The 19506-nt window shown below is 37.1% G+C and overlaps 1 long non-coding RNA gene and 1 pseudogene across 1 annotated transcript in view; both read left to right on the top strand.

Moving 5' to 3' along the window:
* Nucleotides 1–8961, top strand: part of LOC105294472 — a 47638-nt gene extending 38677 nt beyond the window's left edge. The window contains exon 2 of the long non-coding RNA XR_896066.2: nt 8610–8961. This is a non-coding gene — a long non-coding RNA (uncharacterized LOC105294472). The remainder of the gene's footprint in view (nt 1–8609) is intronic.
* A 3480-nt stretch (nt 8962–12441) lies between these two features.
* Nucleotides 12442–12557, top strand: LOC111743010 (annotated as a pseudogene).
* Nucleotides 12558–19506: the final 6949 nt, after the last annotated feature.

The following is a 19506-nucleotide window of genomic DNA, read 5'->3' as shown; positions in this document are numbered from 1 at the left end:
ATGCTGGGGGTAGAGGGTGGGGACAGAACTGGTGTTGGGTGGGGCACAAGCCTGCTGATCCCTAATTGGGCCTCCACCCCAATTCTCTGCTCAATTTTTAGGTTGTCATATGCAATTAACCTTTCATTTGAGAAGAAATAACATTCTGCTTTCATGCCCATGAGGAAATTGCTCACATAAAACCAATGACTCAGTTGGCCTCCAATGAAACAATTATGATATGTCACTAGCAGGAGACCTGTAAACTTTCAGTTCTAATTTAAGTCTAAAATTGTTCTGCTCCCATTTGTGGACAAATTCTATTGGGAGAAATGCTTCCAAGAACCTTCAAAATCCATCTTGCATTTTAGCTATATGTAGTTTTTTGTTTGTTTGTTTCTGTTTGTTTGTTTTTTAGTATAACAAAGCCATTTCCCCCTGGGTAGTGGAGTACAGGAAAATTGAAACATTTAATTTAAAGGAATTAAAACAAACTAAATCTTAAGAAAGTAAGCAGAGAGGATTTGAAATTAAAATCATACTTATTGAACAGCAAACATAGTTTTAAGAAAAACATACATAACAGTGTTATTTACAGAAAAACACAGGGAACCCTCAAATATAAGTAGTAAATCTGCTTGGCTAATTTAAAATGCAACCAGGCATAGGATGTGAGAAAGAGCGCTTGTTTGTTCCCAGGACATTAGCAATAAAGTCCAAGGGTGTAAGAGAAGAAAATTCTCTTCTGTGAGGGCATACTTTATTTTTTTTTCTAAAATAAAAGTTTTCTTCCTGTTATCATGGTTTTGCCCCTTTCCCACTAAACTGATAAGAAGAAATTTCAATTTTATCACAGCAGGAGATGGTCAGCCTGGAAATCAAATGGTAGGGTGTCTTTGTAATTGCTTGACAAATCATACTGAGATAAAAGCACTTAGTTCATTCAGAGATGGAGCAAAATATTTGGGGGCCAAAACTGGTTTACAGGCCATTTGTTGATAAGCTCCTGTTTCAGAGGAATTCAAGCTTTTGAGACATCACATCCTAGTATTCTTCTGGGTTGCCAGTTTGTTTTATGAGTAATTGCACATTAAAACTCCACTTTGTTCCACTTAACAGATGACATCTAAGACCAAAGATGACAAAAGACAGATTATCAAGGGAAGTCATGGAAAATCTTTCTAAACTATTTTAGAAAAGAAAAAAATTAAACCAAGAATAATTAAACCCAGGCAGGCGTGAAGTCTAGATGTATAGAGTACATATTGGAGTCACTTCTAGCCCTGTAGGTAATTGATTTTGTGATTCAGCCTAGTCTTTTATACAGAAATGGGCCTAATGTTTGATAGAGCAAAATAAAACAGAAAAATCTTAACTATTAGCAGATAAATTAGGGTTGACAATAGATTATTTTCTTAATTATCTATGTTTTTATTAAAAATGAAGGATAAAGTATGCCTGTAAATGTCTCAAACTATGTACTCATGGCTATTATTCTCTGAATAGCTTTATAGCCCTTTTTGGTATTTATTTGTTTCTGCTTGGTTTTTAGATAAGGGCAGACTATAAGCACAGGCTTAAAAACATAACAAGAATTACATATGTATGGTAAAAATGCCTCGAGTGTGTTGCAGACATTTTCTGTTCATTCTCCACCACACCTCCTTGGAAGGTCACCTTCGCAGGAAGCTTTCTTAGCTTTACTCACACAAAGTAAGTTGTTCCTTCCTCTCTGCCCCACAGTCCTTGGTCCAGACTGCCACCATAGCATTCATCTATTACTTTAGTGTAATTATTTGCTTCCCTTCAGGCCAAGAACTTCTCAGAGGCAGAGAACTTGTCTTACTCATTGTTATGGCTCCAGCCTCTAGCACACGCAGTGTGTGGCATGCAGTAAGCACACAGTCATTACTATTGACCAACAATCTTTTCAATGGGTAGTGAATATAGAAACCATGTTTGACTTGCAGATACAGCTGCAATTCAGAGCCTGAAACTGAGACTTCTTTTTTGCCCTTCAGCTTGTCCACCTCTGTTTAAAAGTGACCCCATCTCTGACTTTTACACTTTTACTCTTGTTCAGTCTTCTAGTCTGCCAAAACTCCCAGAGAATGATCCAAAGCTTTGGTTATACTAAATTGTGTTATACCGAATTCAATTTGAGGTTATAATGCTGTAGGAGAAAAATTTGGAAATCTTTGGGTTTTAGATCAAGGCTTGGATGTAAGAGTTAGCTAGCTTCTATTTATCCAACAATAGTGTACTTTTGTAGTTATCCTGTTCCACTCACTGTAGGGCTATGGCTGGGCAGTCTTTCTACCATCCAATTTTTAACTTAATTTTATTGCGTTATTAAAAAAAAACACCTTTATTGAGCTATAATTCATATCCATATACTTCACCTATTTAAGTGTACAATTCAGTGGTTTTCAGTACTATATTCAAGGAGGTGTGCAACCAACACTGCTAACTCCAGAACATTTTCATCACTCCTCAAAAATCTTTGTACCCGTTAGTAGTTATTTCCTATTTCTATCCCCTACTTCCCGTCCAGCCCTAGGCAATCACTAATTTATGTTCTGTTTCTATAAATTTGCCTATTCTGGACATTTCATGTAAATGTAATCATACAATGTGTGATCTTCTGTGACAGGCTTCCTTCACTTAGCATGTTTGCAAAGGTCATCTATGTTGTACATGCATTAGTACTTTATTTTTTATTGCTGAATTATATTCCATTGTATGGATATCAATTCATTAGTTGATGGACATTTGGGTTGTTTCTACTTGTTGGCTGTTATGAATAGTGGTGCTATAAACATGCCTGTAGAAGTTTTTGTGTAAACATATGTTTTCACTTCTTTTGAGTATATACCTAGGAGTAGAATTGTTGGATTGCGTGGTAACTATGTTTAACTTTTTGAGGAACTGCCATTCTCTTTTCCAAAATGACTGCATTGTTTTACATTGCCACCAGCAGTGTATGAGACTTCCAATTTCTCCACATCCTTACCAATACTCGTTATTATCTGATTATAGCCAATCTAGTGGGGGTAGAGTGGTAACTACTGCTAGATAGATCTAATTCTCTCCCTCTCTTTTCCTCTTACACACACACACACACACACACACATGTATACCATTGTTGACAACAGCCCCTGCTGGAAACAACTCGAATGTCTAACAACTATAGCATGGATAAATAATTTGTGATATATTCATGCAATGGAATATTTACAATAAAGAAAGTAAATGGATTATTAGTTACAAACACCAACATGACTGTCTCAAAAAATATGTTGGGCAAAATAACCAAAAGCCAAAGAAAACATAAAGTGTGATTCCATTTAAACAAAGTTCAAAAATGGCAAAGCTAAACTACCTTATTTAGGGATGCATATGTAGGTAGTAAAACCAAAAAGAAAAGCAAAGAAATAATGAGTATTCCAAAAGTTAGGGTAGTGACTACCTTGGGTGGAATAGTTAGGGTGTTGAGATTGGGGAGGTGAAGTCTGGAGACTCCTAGGACTCTGTTATCTTGGACTTTTTGACCTCGAAAGTAATGACATGTTAAACTAAAAATACTTGTCTTATGTTTTGTCTTTATTCTCATACTTTAAAAAAAAAATGCCACTAGGGAACTTTCTGAAGTGCTGGAAGTCTTATATTTCTCTTTTTTTTCTTAGCTTTGTTGAGGTACAATTGATATACAACATTGTGTAAGGTGTACAACATGTTAATTTGATACATTTGTTGATCTTTAACAAATAGACAGCTGGATATTTCTCCAGCAAAATATGTTATTCGGGAACAAGAAAGAATTGCAATTCAGAATGTGTGGTCTAATGGCGAACCACTTACAAGACCAGAGAAAGAAAGGAAAGGAACACTCTTATGGGCTTGGGAAGAGCTGTTGTAAATGAAGAGTCCATTGGAGGAAACTGAAAGTTCAAAGTATAGTGACTTTTCATTGGTAAATTATGGCAGTCTCCCATTTGCTGACACGTTACTGGACAAGGAAGAATCTTTTCTTCTTGCTGAGACTAATTTAGAATCACTTCCTGTGGAAGTTGAAGATGCAAGGTATGTCTCTTCCGGCTGGGGTCAGTAATGTGCATTGAGTGACATGTATATGAATGCCTTCTCTTCTAGCTTCTTGATTCTGTTTTAAATGAGGTTTCTGTTTATTAATTTTCACACATTTATAAATTGCAAAATGGTTACCACCATAATACTAGCTACCACCTCCATCTTGTCACATATGGTGATTACACAAATTTTGCTTTAATATTTTATAAATTAAGTTTACACATGATTTGCATGTGTAAATCTGCATTGGATTGCGTGGTAACTATGTTTGTTGTATTAGACTTAAAAATCATTAAAAATAAATTAGATTTTAAAAAAACTTTATGAATTACTCCCTGTATACAGAATAATGTTCAGATTCTTTAGTCTGAACTTTCGAATTCCTCCATATACTGACCACCTCAGGTTTTGTAATCCTAACTCCCACTACTATCTTCAGTGGAAACCATAAAAACCCCAAACAAAACAAAACAAAAAAGCCCCAACATATTCTAATTTTAGTAAACTGCCTTTACCAAAAATAAAAAAAAAAGATCTTTCTTCTTACTCTTTATTTGAAAGTAAATGAGGAAAGATTTTGAAGTGCCTACCACACTTTTTTCTAAGATGAATCAGAGCAGGATGAAATGCCTGCTTAGTCTTTGGCTATAATGAATATATGTCTGTGACACAATTCTCATTTCCCCCAAGTTATTATCTAGCTGACACTGTGTGTTTAGATTAAAATTTTTTTTCAAATAAGCTAAAAAAATGTGTTAAAGGCAAGTCTACGTGCTGCTAGATGTTAGTTTGTGCCCACCAAAACACAGTGAAAAATAAATGACTGAAATTGATCAGAGTCTCCATGCACAGACTGTCAGTTTCATATTAGTCATAGTCAACTTCACACACAGACGCCACTAAAAGAACCAAGGCCAAATGTTCCTGGAAAATGGGACTTCTTAGGTTTATAGACATTTGCTGCAAATACCTGAGCCCCATGCTTTGGGTGGAGATCTCAAGAACACCGATGGGCAGCTTCTAAAAAGAAAAAAATGAGGGAGGGACGGGATGTGGTCTTGGTGATTCAGACTTGGCTCTCCTTCTCCACCACCAATCTGAGTCAGCATGCAGCCACATGGCCTCACATGGTGCAGTGATGGCTCTGGATGAGCTGTCATACCAGCTCCTCTCTCTGGCCTTCATTAAAGCAACTGGTGATTTCAGAAGCCCAATTTGCATACATTGGTTTTATTGTTTCCTAAATCAGCCAAGCAACAAATCATGGAAGCTTTCTGACCTATATGATATGGTGGCATGAAGTGTTGTTGGACTTTTTAATACTTGCTTGCTTTACCCAGTCCTTAAAAGTAACATGCATTTGGATTCAGTCTAGCATAGTAGTTGAGCCCCTGGGTGTTGGTGCCAAGCTGACTGGGTTCGAATCTTTGCTTGACACTCCTAGACTTGTGATTGTTTTTTTGACTCATGATGTGAATCTTGTGCTCTTAATGTGACTGGTGCAGTGGAGACTTAGAGTCATCCTTGTGGGTTCCAAGGCTGGCAGAATGGCAGAGGGGTGGGGGGTCACAGTGTCCAGTGCTGGGCATTAATTTCCTCTAACTTGGTTCGGGGTGTTGTTCATGATTGATGAGTCCTCCACTAGGCCATACCGGCAATTCTGGGAGTTACACAGTAACCTTTTAGTACATTCTTTTTTGCTTAAACCAAACTTTTGGTTTCTTTTAAATGTTACTAAGGATATTGACTGATACAATGACCTTGGGAAATATTAAGTTTTCTCAACTTATTTTCTCATATGTAAAGTAGCTTAGTAATATCTATCTTATATGGTTTGTGGGAGACTTAAATATGTTAATGCATGCAAGCACTCACTATGGTTCTGGCGCATAGTAAGGGTCCCTAAAATATTAGCTATTATTATTACTAATTTCTCAGGCATAGGAAGAACATTGTACTGTCTGCAGTAAGAGTGAATCTTAGTATGAGGAGGTTCTCATCATTTATCTTAGAGAAATAAATGATAGCTTGGAGTCTTAGAAATTAGAGGTCATTGTATCTTAGTTTCAAGATTCATGTATAGTGACTCTACCAGAACGGTTATGTAAAAGAAATAATTCCCTCTTTATTACAATGATCAGATTAAAAGTAACCCAGAAATTTTTATGGCTCATGGCTTTAACTTATGGTTGGTTGATTTAGGCAATCACATATCTTTTGTTTTAGTTATTAAAGTTAAATTTAACATATGCACTGAATAGGGCATAAATCTTAAGTTTACAGCTTGATTATCACACAAAGCAAGATACTGCACATTACCCACACTACAGAGGCCTACTCTGTGCTTTTATTCTCCAAAGGAAACCAATACACAGATTTCTCTCACCATAAGTAACCGTTGCTTGTTTTTGAATTTTATGTAAGTGAGATTATATAGCATGTCCTCTTTTTGTTGCTAAATGTTATATCTTTGAGATTCATCCATGCTGTTACACAAATAGTTTTCTTCATTGCAGTATAGTAGTTCATTATGCATATGTACCACACTTTATCCATTCTATTGTTAATGAACACTTGGGTTGCTTCTAGTTTTGTACTATTAAGAATAACGTACTAAGAACACTCTTATAACTATCTTTTGCGCACATGTGCATGTATTTCTTTTGGATTTATATCTAAGGGTTTAATTGTTGAGTCATAGGATAGGCATATGCTTAACTTTACTGGCAACAAAATTTTCAAAGTAGTTATAGCAATTTATACTCGTATGAGTTTCTGGCATCTCTATATCGTCACAACACTTGGTATCGTCAATTTTTTAAATTTTAGCCATTCTGAGAACTGGGAGGAATCTATATGGAACTGGCATTAGATATATTCCTAATTCATTCTCTCTCTCTCTCTCTCTCTCTCTGCCTTTCTCTCTCATTTAGAGGATTTTCAACAATAAGAAAATGAAAACCTCCTAAACCCATCTCCTACTGCCTTAAAGAATAACTCCTTCATTTCCTTCATTTGCTCAAATCTACTTCCTCAGTGAGGCTGACCAACCCTCCCTTGACTCATCATCAAAACCTTTCCCCTCGATCCCAACAATCCTTTAACCATGCTCTATGTTTACATTTTTCTCACTTACTGCCTCCTAAAATACTGTAGAATTTTATATTTTTAGTTTATTTTCTCTCTAGGCTAGAATGTTAGTTCCACAAAGGCGGGGTTCACGTGTACATTGTTTACTGAGATAGTCCAGGCACCTTGAACAGGGCACCTAGAGCATCTCACATGGTGCTTAATAAATACTGTTGAGTGAATAAAAGGGACTTTATTATCTCATAAGAAGACCTGATAGGGTGGCCCCACAATTGTTGGTTCTATGGCTCAACGAGAACCATGTTCTTTTCATCTTCCCTGTCTGCCATCCTCAACATGCTAGCTAGGTCTCTTAGTCTAGCTCTGTTCATGGCTGCAAGATGGCTGCTGCAGTTCCAGGCATTACATGTTGATGTAAATCAGAAGCACAAGGATGGCTGCTATCTGCTTCTGATTTATTTCCTTTATTTTCTTTAATCAATGAGGAGTCATATTTATTTTTTAAAAAACACACTTGCATATACAGCAACTGAAATTAAAATAAATGCATATAATTGCATTAGTTTCTAAGCTAGCGCTTACAGATAAGAATACATATTCAAAATACAAATTACTCAATTACAGCAATGTTAGATTTAGAAGAAATATGTCAATGTAAATTTATGAAATATTAAGAAGGCATTTCTGTGTATAGTGAGTATAATGATTTGACATTGCTTTTGAAAAGTTTACTAGCTAGAGAATTATTTTTAAAAATCCATATTAGTTATTTATTTTGATAAAACTTTTAGAGAAAAAAAATTGAGGAACTCTGCCATGAGAATGATTAAAGGATTGACTCGACTATAGTACAAAGTATATTTTAAAACTGTGAAAAAATATTTAAAAATACAAAATTTCCATAAAGCATGATGCAGCCAGAAACATGTAAGAGACAGCTTATACATTTTTTTGGTCTAATCAACTGAATGCATATTTTATTGAACTTAGGTTATAGGTCAAATAGATTAAGAAAATTCACTTTTGCCAGGCAAATGAGATTGTGGTAAAGGACTTGTGGAGTCCGTTTAATATTAACTATTTTGAAAAAACAAAATACTTAATGTGAAACTGTTAATTTTAAAATGGGCTATATTGGTCACAATATTGCTCAACATATGTGTAAGGCTCACGCTTATAAATTCTGAAGAGAAAATAACTACAAATCACCCTGTTAATCCGTTGGGCATTACTAGCTGAATTAAGTTTGTCCTTGTTAAAGAAATTATCTTTGTTTTTTCCTCTCCTCAGGAATGCATGTAATACAGTTCCTGTCTCAATGTACGCCTAAGGCAAAAAGTTCAGTGCTCAATTACCTGCTGCCTGAAGTCTCATATTTTGCAGTGAGCAAGCAAGTGAAATAGCATTTTAATCAGAAGTCTTGACCTATGCTCTTCTTTTTCCCTTCCTAGCCCTGCAAGCTATTTGGCATATAAAGGTCCTGACCTGAGAAAACCATCTTGGATAACCAGGGCAAGGAGAAGGAAAAATGCAACACCTAGGAGATTTCAGTAAACAGTAGAATCATGCCAACCTAATCTGTGTTAAAATGCTTGGAATGTGGGAGCCGCTGATGATGCCTGTTGTCTGTGTGTCTGACTGAATCCTTTCTTTTCTCAGAGCAGCAAAGCAAAGCCTGGGAACCAGGCCAAATGCCTGCCACTTACCTTAAATTGATCAGCCACTTTGAGATTAAAACCCCTGAAAGCTGCCACACCGTGAAAACAAGGCCTCCTTCACATTAAAGGCAAATTGCGACTTTGAGTTTGCTGTGATCTTTTTTCCATTTTATCCAGTTTTTCACAGTGCACACTTTTTTTTCCCTTTCCATTTATGCTCCAACGTAGAAGCCAATAGTTACAGCATCTTGGCCAAGCATTCATTAAGGTTTATAAGGACAAAATTTATGGTTATTTAGGAGTTGGCACAAAGACAGAGTGTTGCTGGAAAAAGAAAAAGAAATACAGGTGGGAAATATAAGCCGCAACAAAGGCCCATACTATACAGCAGTGTGCTAGGCTCTCGATAGTGGCCTGGGAGGAAAACTATATCATATTTAAAAACAGCTACTCCCCTGTTCTGCATCCTTCCCATTTTATGGCTCTGCAGATGATTGAAACAAATATACTGGTCATTCCAAGAGATTCTTCTGTCTTGTGGAAGTGCTACCATTTATAAGAGCAGGCATAAATAGATGTGTGTTAATCTGAGTGATAATCTGTCATTTTGAATAAAGAACAAAGAACATATTTAAATATATAAGGGATAAGAATATGGGTTTGCTGATGAAGAGTCATGTTATCCTTCTCAGTAGACCTTACATAATGGCAGGGCTAGTGTTCCCAAAAATGTAGGATGTGGGCAAAACACACCCTTAATCTTTGAATTTGGGTAGTAATGCGGAATTCTGGCACAGGCTGGAAGTCTATATTCTCCCTCAGGAAATATTGTTAATGATTTAAAACCAATGCTTTCTGATGTCCCACTCTAGGGGAATAAAAAGTCTCCTTGTCCTGTCATTTGCAATATTTGTGAAGAAAGCATTTTAAGAATGTATTTGAGTTTCTACTCATTGTTTTCCAAGAAGTACCTAGGAGTACTCGCATGTATTGAAAAAATATACAGCTTCAGTGTTTTATGATGAAACTGTTCCCAAAATATCCTAAAATTGTTTTAGCTGTGCCAGTAACTCACTGTGTGATGTAGGGAAAGTTAATTTAAATGCCCAGGCATCTCCTACTATCAAATGAGAATATTAAAACTAATAACTACTACTACTACTACTAATATATGCTCTATCAAGTACAATATGATAAGGTATTTGCTTGCACTTCCATGACCTTGCATGTACTAGAATGTTTTCTTCCTTCTTTTCCATGGAATTAAGTTCATCTTTTTCACTGATTTTGTTTTGGAAAATTTCCACCTAATTCTTTTTATTCCTTTTTATCACCTCAACATAGAAATACATACAGTGTTATATGAACTTGCATTTGTTCACATGTTGCTCTGCAAAGGACCTTTTAACTTGTGCATAGATATGAGCATTTTGCCCTAACTACACACAATTTCAGCTCCCCAAAAGCAGGAGTCATGATCTTCTTGATATCTCTCTACCAAGGTGCTCATTAAATTTTGAAAATTGAATATGCACACAATCTTTTGCATCATTTCGTAAAATGCTAAATAAAACTTTGGCTGCATGAGCACACAATGTAATCACCATTTGCAGATAATACTGATTATTTCCGAGCATGAGAAAGATCATTAGTTAAGTAGTGATAGATGTCGCTTCCCTTGTTTTTCAGAGTCCCAGAAAGCCAGAGCCACAATAGAAGGAACAGAAAAAGCTATGGTTCAGGCTGGTACTTATCTCTGTCTCTGCATCTTTTTAACCAGTTTGCCTTACAACTTTGTCATTTAAATTTTCTATCATGTCTAACAGGGTATCATCTTGACTACTGATTTTTATCATAACTTCCCAGTCTTCACACTTTGTATTTCCTATTAATTCTGATTCTTCCATATTTCACCAGTTATTAAATATTTATGGAGGGACTGATATATATTCAGTGTTAGGCTAAGGGTAATCAAAAAATTTCTACATAATAATAAGTAATTGATAAGAAAATACAAAGCAAGCAGACAACTTCTTGCTGTGATTTGCTCTTCATTTTGTTGCATAGGGTAATAATTTGAGGACAACTCAAGAGAAGGTACAATAGAGTCATATTTCATGAAGAAACAGCCAGTACGGTAGTTCAGAGTGCACACTGAAGTGATCAACTGAATGTATAAGACTTGAACAGGACCTAGAGAGATGATGGAGAATGGAGAGAAGTCTAAGAGAAGGGAATGGCACAAACAAAGGCACGGAAGCGAGAATGAACTTGGAAAACTCACAAATCAGCCAGGGTATGTTAGTGGTGGAGTGGTGAGAATGTGGCTAAGAGTGTGTTGGGAAATAGGTTTGAGAAAGAGTCGAGAGCCAACTAATAGAAGGCCTTGAAACACAGAGAAGTTGTGACTGTCTTGGGGAAAGATGGGACCCTCTTCAGGTTTTGAGTTGAGAATGAAAGATTTAAGATAAGATAACTATCAATTCTTTTTGATGCAAAGAGCCCTATACTTGGAATCAGAATACCCATGGTCTCAGTTTCTTCTATCTTCTTGCATTTGAAAGGATTAGAAAGCCACACTGTTCTTACCAAGTGCTGGTGAAGATGTGGGAGACAAACACTCGTATAGTGCTGGTTAGAGTGTAAACTGGTACAACCAACTGTAAATTAATCTGGCAATCCTTGGTAAAGTCAAAGATCCTCAGACCTGCTTCCTAGGTGTCTGCCCCAATAACAACTGCTGTCATATACTGAGTGTTTACTTTGCGTACGACTCTTTTCTCACTGCTTTATTCTCTTCAAGGAGATACTATCATTATCCTAATTTTACTAAAGAGGACACCGAGGCACAGAGGAGTTAAGTAACACGCCCAAGATCACACCGTTGTGACTTTGTGGTGGGGCTTGGATTTGGAGTGGGCAACTGGGCTTGGGAGCCTAAGCTGTTATCCACCAAACTCTGCCTGGGAAGTTCACGCACCAGGAGCAAAGTTTATGAATGTTTACTGCAGCACTGCTTAAAACAGCAAGAAGGTGTGAGTGGCCAAAATGCCGCTCCAAAGAGAAATGAGTGGATGTACCTGCGGACTGCTGTTCAGGAGCTAAAAATCAATGAATATGATTCACCAATATCAACACAGATGAATCTCAAAAATAGACTATCTCATGAAAAAAGCAAGCTGCAGCAAGATACACAGTAACAGCGAGGATATAAAAATTTAAATACACGAAACAATAACACATAGTTTATAGATAATTCTACACATAGTAGTCAAAAACCTGAGAGGTGAATTAACTTGATCAATTGAAAGATAGCTTATCTTGAAGTGTAGAGGGAGAGAGAAGGATTAGGGATGATTTTCTCTGTGTTTTTAACATTAAAACTCAAAAGAGAGGATTAATGAAAATATGACAAAATATTAACATCTGTTTAATCCAGGTACTGGATTCTTAAGTATTATATTATCTTTTGGTTCTTTTCTGTATGTTGGAAATATTTTATACACACAATTTGAAAACATTTAAAAAAAGAAACGAGGACATGGTTCCATAGTGTAGCGGTTAGCACATCTGCTTTACAAACAGAAGGTCCTGGGTTCACACCCCAGTGGAGCCATGGTCCATGGTCTATGGCTATGCCACCCTGAACGAGCCTGATGTCTGATCTTGGAAGCTAAGCAGGGTTGGGCCTGGTTTGTACTTAGATGGGAGACCACCTAGGAAGACCAGGTGCTATAGACATAAATAATAATAAATAATTTAAAAAAGAAATGAAAAGTTAGCCAAAACCTTACAGGCAGAAATGATCATTTTTGTGGCTTTTCAAGTCAAAACGAGTTATTCTTGAGCACAGATTAAGTACTTAATATTGTGAGGGAATAAAAAAGAAGGAAAAAGCACTTTCTAGGAGCCTAGAGATCAGTTAAGGAGACAGAGCCAGATCTATATAATAATTAGGAAGCAACACATTTACACAGGCAAGGGACTGTGCAGCACAACCTACCCCTGCTAAGGAATTTCACCTGAGAGGTTTTAGCAGTTTGGCTGTAGTTGATGTTGCAGGGGAAGGAAAATTATAGTGGGCTAGTCTTTTTTTTTTTATGTTAATAGAAATAATTATTATTGAGGTAACATTGGTTTACAACATTATATATTTCAGGTGTACAATATTATAATTCTACATCTGTATACACTATAGTGTGCTCACCACCAAAGGTCAAGTTTTCAGTGGTCACCATACATCGATCCTTTCTACTCATTTTGCCCTACCCCGACCCCCTTCCCTGCTAGTAACCACCAATCTATATGTCTCTTAGATGGGTTAGTCTTTGAACTATGCCTAGCCTTTTCATATGATCCCTGGTGCGAGTGACAGGTGAAGCTCTGCTCTTAAGAGGATGGGAACGCCTTGGCTATTCATTCATGTTAACAGCCTATTGCGTATTTAGAGCAGCCAAAATATAATTTTATTATTTTGTAGCCAGCCCTCTGTTTATACATCCCATGTCCAGAGATTCAGTGTAATTAAAGTCTAGGGATAATACCTCAGGTATTTGTTGAACACATTCATGCTGACTGTGTAATAGTTGTTATTTATTTAGCTCTCTAATGTTCCAACGTGGACAACAAAACAAGAAAGGTAGGATCTTGACTTTGAGAAGACTTGGCAGTTAGAGAGAGGTTGCCTAGGTAGGAGGGAAGGGAAGCTGAAATCTCTGGAAAAGCGGATATGGGAATGTGGAAAGAATGAAGGACTTTTCATGAAATCCTTTAAAAGTAAACACGATATTCAGTCACTATAATGCCCTTGAAACAAAATTTTTGAGACCAGGAGAAAAGGTTAATAAAAATGAATCTGATTGTGACAATACAGTCATGTGTCGCTTAACGACTGGGATACAGTCTGAGTTATGCATTGTTAGGTGTCAAGGAGTGAGTGGTGAGTGAATGTGAAGGCCTAAGACATGACTTGTACATTATTGTAGACTTTATAAATACTGTCCCACAAAGCCTCCCATACCCTCCCTCTACTTCCTTCCAACAAGGTTAAAAATAGAATGTTGAAGCTATCAATGCTGCTTCATGAACAGGGATGTGGGCTGGACTGATGGGAAATACTGAGGAGAAACTGCCTGGATAAGGTTTAGGTCACCATAACAGTGACTGTCAGGAGGGAGTGAAGGTGAGCTGAGGATTGGTAGGAAGAAATCAAGATAGAGAGATAAAGAAACGTAAGGGATTGCCGTGGCGATGTGGCTTTGGCTATTGCATGTTGGAACAGTGGTCAGGTTAAGGAACTTTGTGGTGTTCATAAAAAAGATGGAGAGGGTGTAGAACTAAGGACTGAATATTTTGACTTTGTAAATTTATTTTTGGTTCCACTGACCCTATCTAGAACAAAGGGCTCTCTCTGGAATTGAATTAATGGAAGAAATAAAACTATCTTAGCTTTCCATTATTACAGCCTGAAAATATTTCCAGAGCACAGCGGTAGGCTGGCTCCACACTACCACAGAAAGCTCTTACTGAAGTGGCAGTGGCACTTGTTAAGGTAGTTCCTGTAGACCTGTGTCCTTGTACAGGATCTTAGGTCCTCAACAAAGAATCTACAGCAGTGTACTTTGAAGACCATTAAGCTAAATCTGGGAGGGCTTTAGTGCCCTCTGAATATGTAGTGCTGGGGGACAGGCTCCTCTGTGCTGACACAGGTCAGTGGCTGGCTAATTGGGAGGCAATCTGCACTCAAAATTTAGTGCTGCGAGTGAGACGGAATATATCAGCAAACCCCACAGATATTGCTCCCAACAGAGAAAAAGAATTCTTCCTGAACCATATATTCTTCCATTGCTTACAGGAAATTCAGCTTCTGTATAATCTTATGGGGCATTGTCACATATGAGGTCTGTCTTTGAAACGTCATGCATGGTGAACAGTAATGAGTAGTGAAGAACCATTAGTACTCCAGTACCAGCTTCAGTGTATTGAAGCCACCATATGCCAGGCTACATGCTAGACTCTTGCATATATTATTTCACCAATTCTGAAAGGCTGATTTTAGTCATCCCTTTACATATGTGGAAACTGAAGTTCCGAGAGGTTAGGTAAATTGCTCAAGGTGACACAGCTAGTAAGTAGATGAGCATGAATCCAAAGTTGAATCTGACTCCAAAGTGCATGCTTTTTATGCCATTCTTACCCCAAAGCAAAGAGAACATCAAGGCATGAGGAACAGATGGGACGGTTAGAACACAGTCAGGCTACTTGTACACCTTTGGCAACAATAACCTTTGGCGATGATACAATGCAACTACCTCAGCATTTAAGGGAGTACATTTCTTTATGTAAGAAAAAGGAGAGTCACAGTTGGAAGATGAAATGACTGACTGAATTGCATTAACCACTTGTAAATAAATTTAAAAAAATCTGTTGAGGCTTATGCTAATGTCCAGGGAAAGCAGTCGAAGCATAGAAATACGTGGTATGACTATGGAGAAAAAGAGCAATGAGGAAAGATGAACAGGATAAGGTTCAAACTTCCTCAAGAAGTGGACATTTAATAGCTCTGGATTTGCAAGTAATTGTACCTTTCATGCTAGAGTCTGTGATCAGGCTGTGTTTGGCTGACTGACTCTTTTTTTTGCCCCAACTGCTTCAGAATCCATTGGGGTGAAAATGTGCCTATCTATTCTATCATCTCCCATCTCTTTTCCAGGAGGATTTAAGCAATTTTTAACAAAATATAGCTTCCCAATAAGGTTAATAAAAGTAAAATAATTACAAATTTACCTGCAAGATTCTTTCCCAATACCTTACCCCCGGTCAACCCCCATCCATCAAACTTAATCTCATACTTTAAGATCCAACAAGTCTACGGCCATGCCACCCTGAACATGCCCGATCTCAGAAGCTAAGGCGGGGTCAGGTCTGGTTAGTACTTGGATGGTGGACCACCTAGGAATACCAGGTTCTGTAGGCATAAAAAAAAAAAAAAAAAAAAAATCCAATTTAAAACTCCTTATCAATCTGACCCTTCTGTCTTGTCCTACTACTATTCTGTGGGCAATATTTTACTATAGCATTTATTATACTGTCTTACAGTTACTTGTTTCATGTAAATTTTCTCATTAGACTATGAGGTCCTTGAAGGTGAGAACCAAGTTGTGTTCATCTTTGCATCTACTTGGCAAAGGGTCTGACATGTATTAGGTACACAAATAGATATTAAATAAGTGAATGATAAAAATAAGAATCAAGAAAAATAAGAGAAAGCAAGTATTCTAAACATATAGATTAATATATATTTTTGTTGTTCAGCGTCAAATTTGGCTCTGGAAGCGAGAGCAAAAAGAGAAACACAGAAAATCACATTAGCATTACTGGAAGGAAAAGGCAAACAAACTCTCAGGGAAGCAGTGCTTCCCCCTTGTTCATGGGGAATAGGTTCTGAGACCCCCCAATGGATGCCTGAAACCACATATCGTGTAGAACCTTATATGTACTCTGCTTTTTCCTTTACATACATACATATGATAAACTTTGATTTTTAAAATAGGCACAGTAAGAGATTAACAATAACTCATAATAAAATAAAACAATTATAAAAATATACTGTAATAAAAGTTATGTGACTGTAGTCTCTCTTCCTCAAAACATCTTTTTTTCCTTCCTTTCGTGATGATGTGAGATGATAAAATGATGTGGAAAGGTGAAGTGAGTGAATGACATAAGTGTCGTGACAGAGAGTTAGGCTACTATTGACTTTTAGGTAACATATCAGAGGAAGATCAAAATGAGCACAAATATCTTTTTCCTTCACAATTTCATGGATAGAAGGTTTATTCTTATTGTAGATCTTAGCAACCTCAGCATATGATTTTTTTTTTCTTTATTAAGTCCAGAACTTTCAACTTTTCGCTTAAAGGAAGTACTTTACAACTTCTCTTTGGCATATCCAAATTGCCGGCATCACTACTCTTGAGCTTTGGGACCATTATTAAGTAAGATGAGGATTACTTGAACAGGAGCACTGCGATGCCACAACAGTCAATCTGATAACCTAGACAGCTACTATGTAACAGTGAGCACATACAGCCTGGAGAACGTGGACAAAGGGATGATTCACGTCTTAGGTGAGAGGGAGTGCGGAGGCACGAGATTTCATTATGCTACGCAGAAAGGCATACAATTTAAAACATGAATTGTTTATTTCTGGAATTTTCCATTTAATAATTCAGACGGTCGACTGAGGGTAACTGAAACCACGGAAAGTGAAACAGAGAATAAGGAGGAAACTACTGTACAGCAGGTCCTTGAATAACATCATTTTATTCAACATTGCTTCTTTACAATGTTGATGAGAAAGAAAAAAAAAAAGATTGATTCCAGCCAGGGCCACTGTGTGTGTGAAGTTTGCACATTCTCCCATGTCTGCAAGACTCGGGTTTCCTCCCACATCCCAACGATATGTACATGAGGTGAACAGGCATGTCTCATTGTCCCAGGATTAGTGAGTTAGGGTGCAAGTGCTCCCTGAGATGGAAGGGTGTCCTGCACGGGGTGGGTCTTGCCTGGCCCCTGAGCTTCCAAGAGAGGCTCTGGCCACCCGTGACCCTGAACTGGAATAAAGAGGTTGGAAAATAATTACTTATTTTTATTCGTCTTTCTTAAATGTACGCATACGTCACATTTATTTCAATGTTTAATATCAGAAGTGTTTGGGTCTTCATTTAAAAGTTTGGTGATGTTTTTGAGACCAGAAATATGCCATAGGAACTTAACTCTTGTTTATATAAATTAGCTGGTGGTAGAATTGGTTTCCTTATACACCCTTTTACTGAAAGTCGCAATGTCCAAGAACTTACTCATGACATTAAGTGAAGACTTACTGTATGTCTAATTAACCTTTGTTTGGGGCATTTAAGTAATATGTTATAAATTGATTTTTCCAAGCAGAAGTTTTAAATTATATAAAGAAAACACATCTACAAAATGACGGCCAAGTTGTCAGAGTTACAACTTGAATTTCCCACTACTATTGACAAAATATCCCTATATTTATCTGTTAAATGTGACAATATTATCATGAAAATGCTTTTTGCTTTGCCGTTGGTGAGTCAGAAGGCCACCAAAGGAAATATCATTCTAATCACCCATCAATGTAATTCACAATGGCATTATTTTTAAATCATCCGTCCAGTGTCCCCTCTTTTGGCACATTTGTTTTGAGACACTGTGGTTCAGTAAATAGAGGGAGTTCTTGGAGTAGAGTATCCTTAGCTTTAGTTCCTAGTTCTGCCACTAATTTGCTATGAGATCCTGGAAAAATTATAAAACCTCTCTGAGCTTCAGTTCCTTATCTGTAAAAATTATATGAACGGTATATGAGACAGCATATGTCGAGTACCTAATTTAGTGGCCCTCATATGGTAGCCACTCAATCAGTGATGGTTATTATTAAGGGTAAAAATTCAATCATTCCATGGTTGTCCTTAATTAGGACATGTGAAACTATTCCATATATTTTTAGGGCAGGAAGTTAGGAGTGAGAACACGTTTCAGGCTGTTCCCCTGGGGCATGTTGCCTTTGACTGTTGCCCTGCTGACTGTTGCCAAAACAATCACTATCTTACAACTCACCCTGAGGATGTCACCGTATGTTGCAACAGGGAGCTAGAATTTTTGCCTATTTGAAGCCCTCTTGCTCACAGTGGTACTATTTTCCCCTCCCATCTATCATACAAATTCCGCTGGAGCAGACATAAGAATTTTCTTAGATTTGTGCTCTTTTTTAATTCTCAACATCTTGCATCCTGGTCTTTTTCACCCGCCTTCACTTACTTGGTTCCGGCTGTTTCTATACAAATGACCAGGACAATCTTCCTTAAATTCTGAGTTCAGTGTTTAGTTGTCCCTTTCAAAAATTTAAGAGATGTGCTAACCGGTCAGATTATGGGTCCAATCGCATCAGTATCTTGTTTCCACATCGAGGAAAATTTTATGGGAAGTCTCAAAAGGTTATGAAAATACCTTAGTTATCTTTAGCAATTACCTAAGAACTTATTACTTATATATCTGGAATTTCTTTGTTTCCTTAGAATAGGTTTCTTAATATAGATAATGACATACTGTATGGTAGAATGATCCCCAAAGGAGAAAGCATATAGATCCTTCTAGTTTAATCTCAAGTTTCTGCAGAGAATGGGGAATAGTCACTTAAGGCATGTAAACTAGAGGTGCTTGGACTGTGGTGATAATTGGGATGATGCGTTTATTTCAACAAAGAAGAAGTGGAGATAAAAATGCTCTGATCTGGTGATTTTTACTTTTCTCAGAAAATGGGACTGTAGAAAGAAAAAGCAAGGGGACATCTTGGTCCACATAGGGAAAAAAATGACAATACTCTGCCTAAGAGGAAGGACAGTAATAACTACTTTAAGTGGTATCATTGATTTAGAACTTTCCGTTCCCAAATTTCATTCCTGTTTAAATCCTGATTTGTGCTCATCAGATATTGACCTACTATGTAGGTGCTGAATTCTGTAACTTCCCATTTATTTCCTATATAGTTAAACTACTCAGCTTTTCATTAATCACAAATATTTCTTCATTGACTACTCCAAGAAAGCATTATAGCCAGACACTGTAGCATAAATAAAGTAGCATATGACTGCAGTGGACATTCATAGGATTT

The sequence above is a fragment of the Pteropus vampyrus genome, unplaced genomic scaffold, assembly GCF_000151845.1.
Source record: "Pteropus vampyrus isolate Shadow unplaced genomic scaffold, Pvam_2.0 Scaffold4, whole genome shotgun sequence".
Classification (NCBI taxonomy): domain Eukaryota; kingdom Metazoa; phylum Chordata; class Mammalia; order Chiroptera; family Pteropodidae; genus Pteropus; species Pteropus vampyrus.
This window is presented reverse-complemented; position numbering and strand designations above follow the sequence as displayed.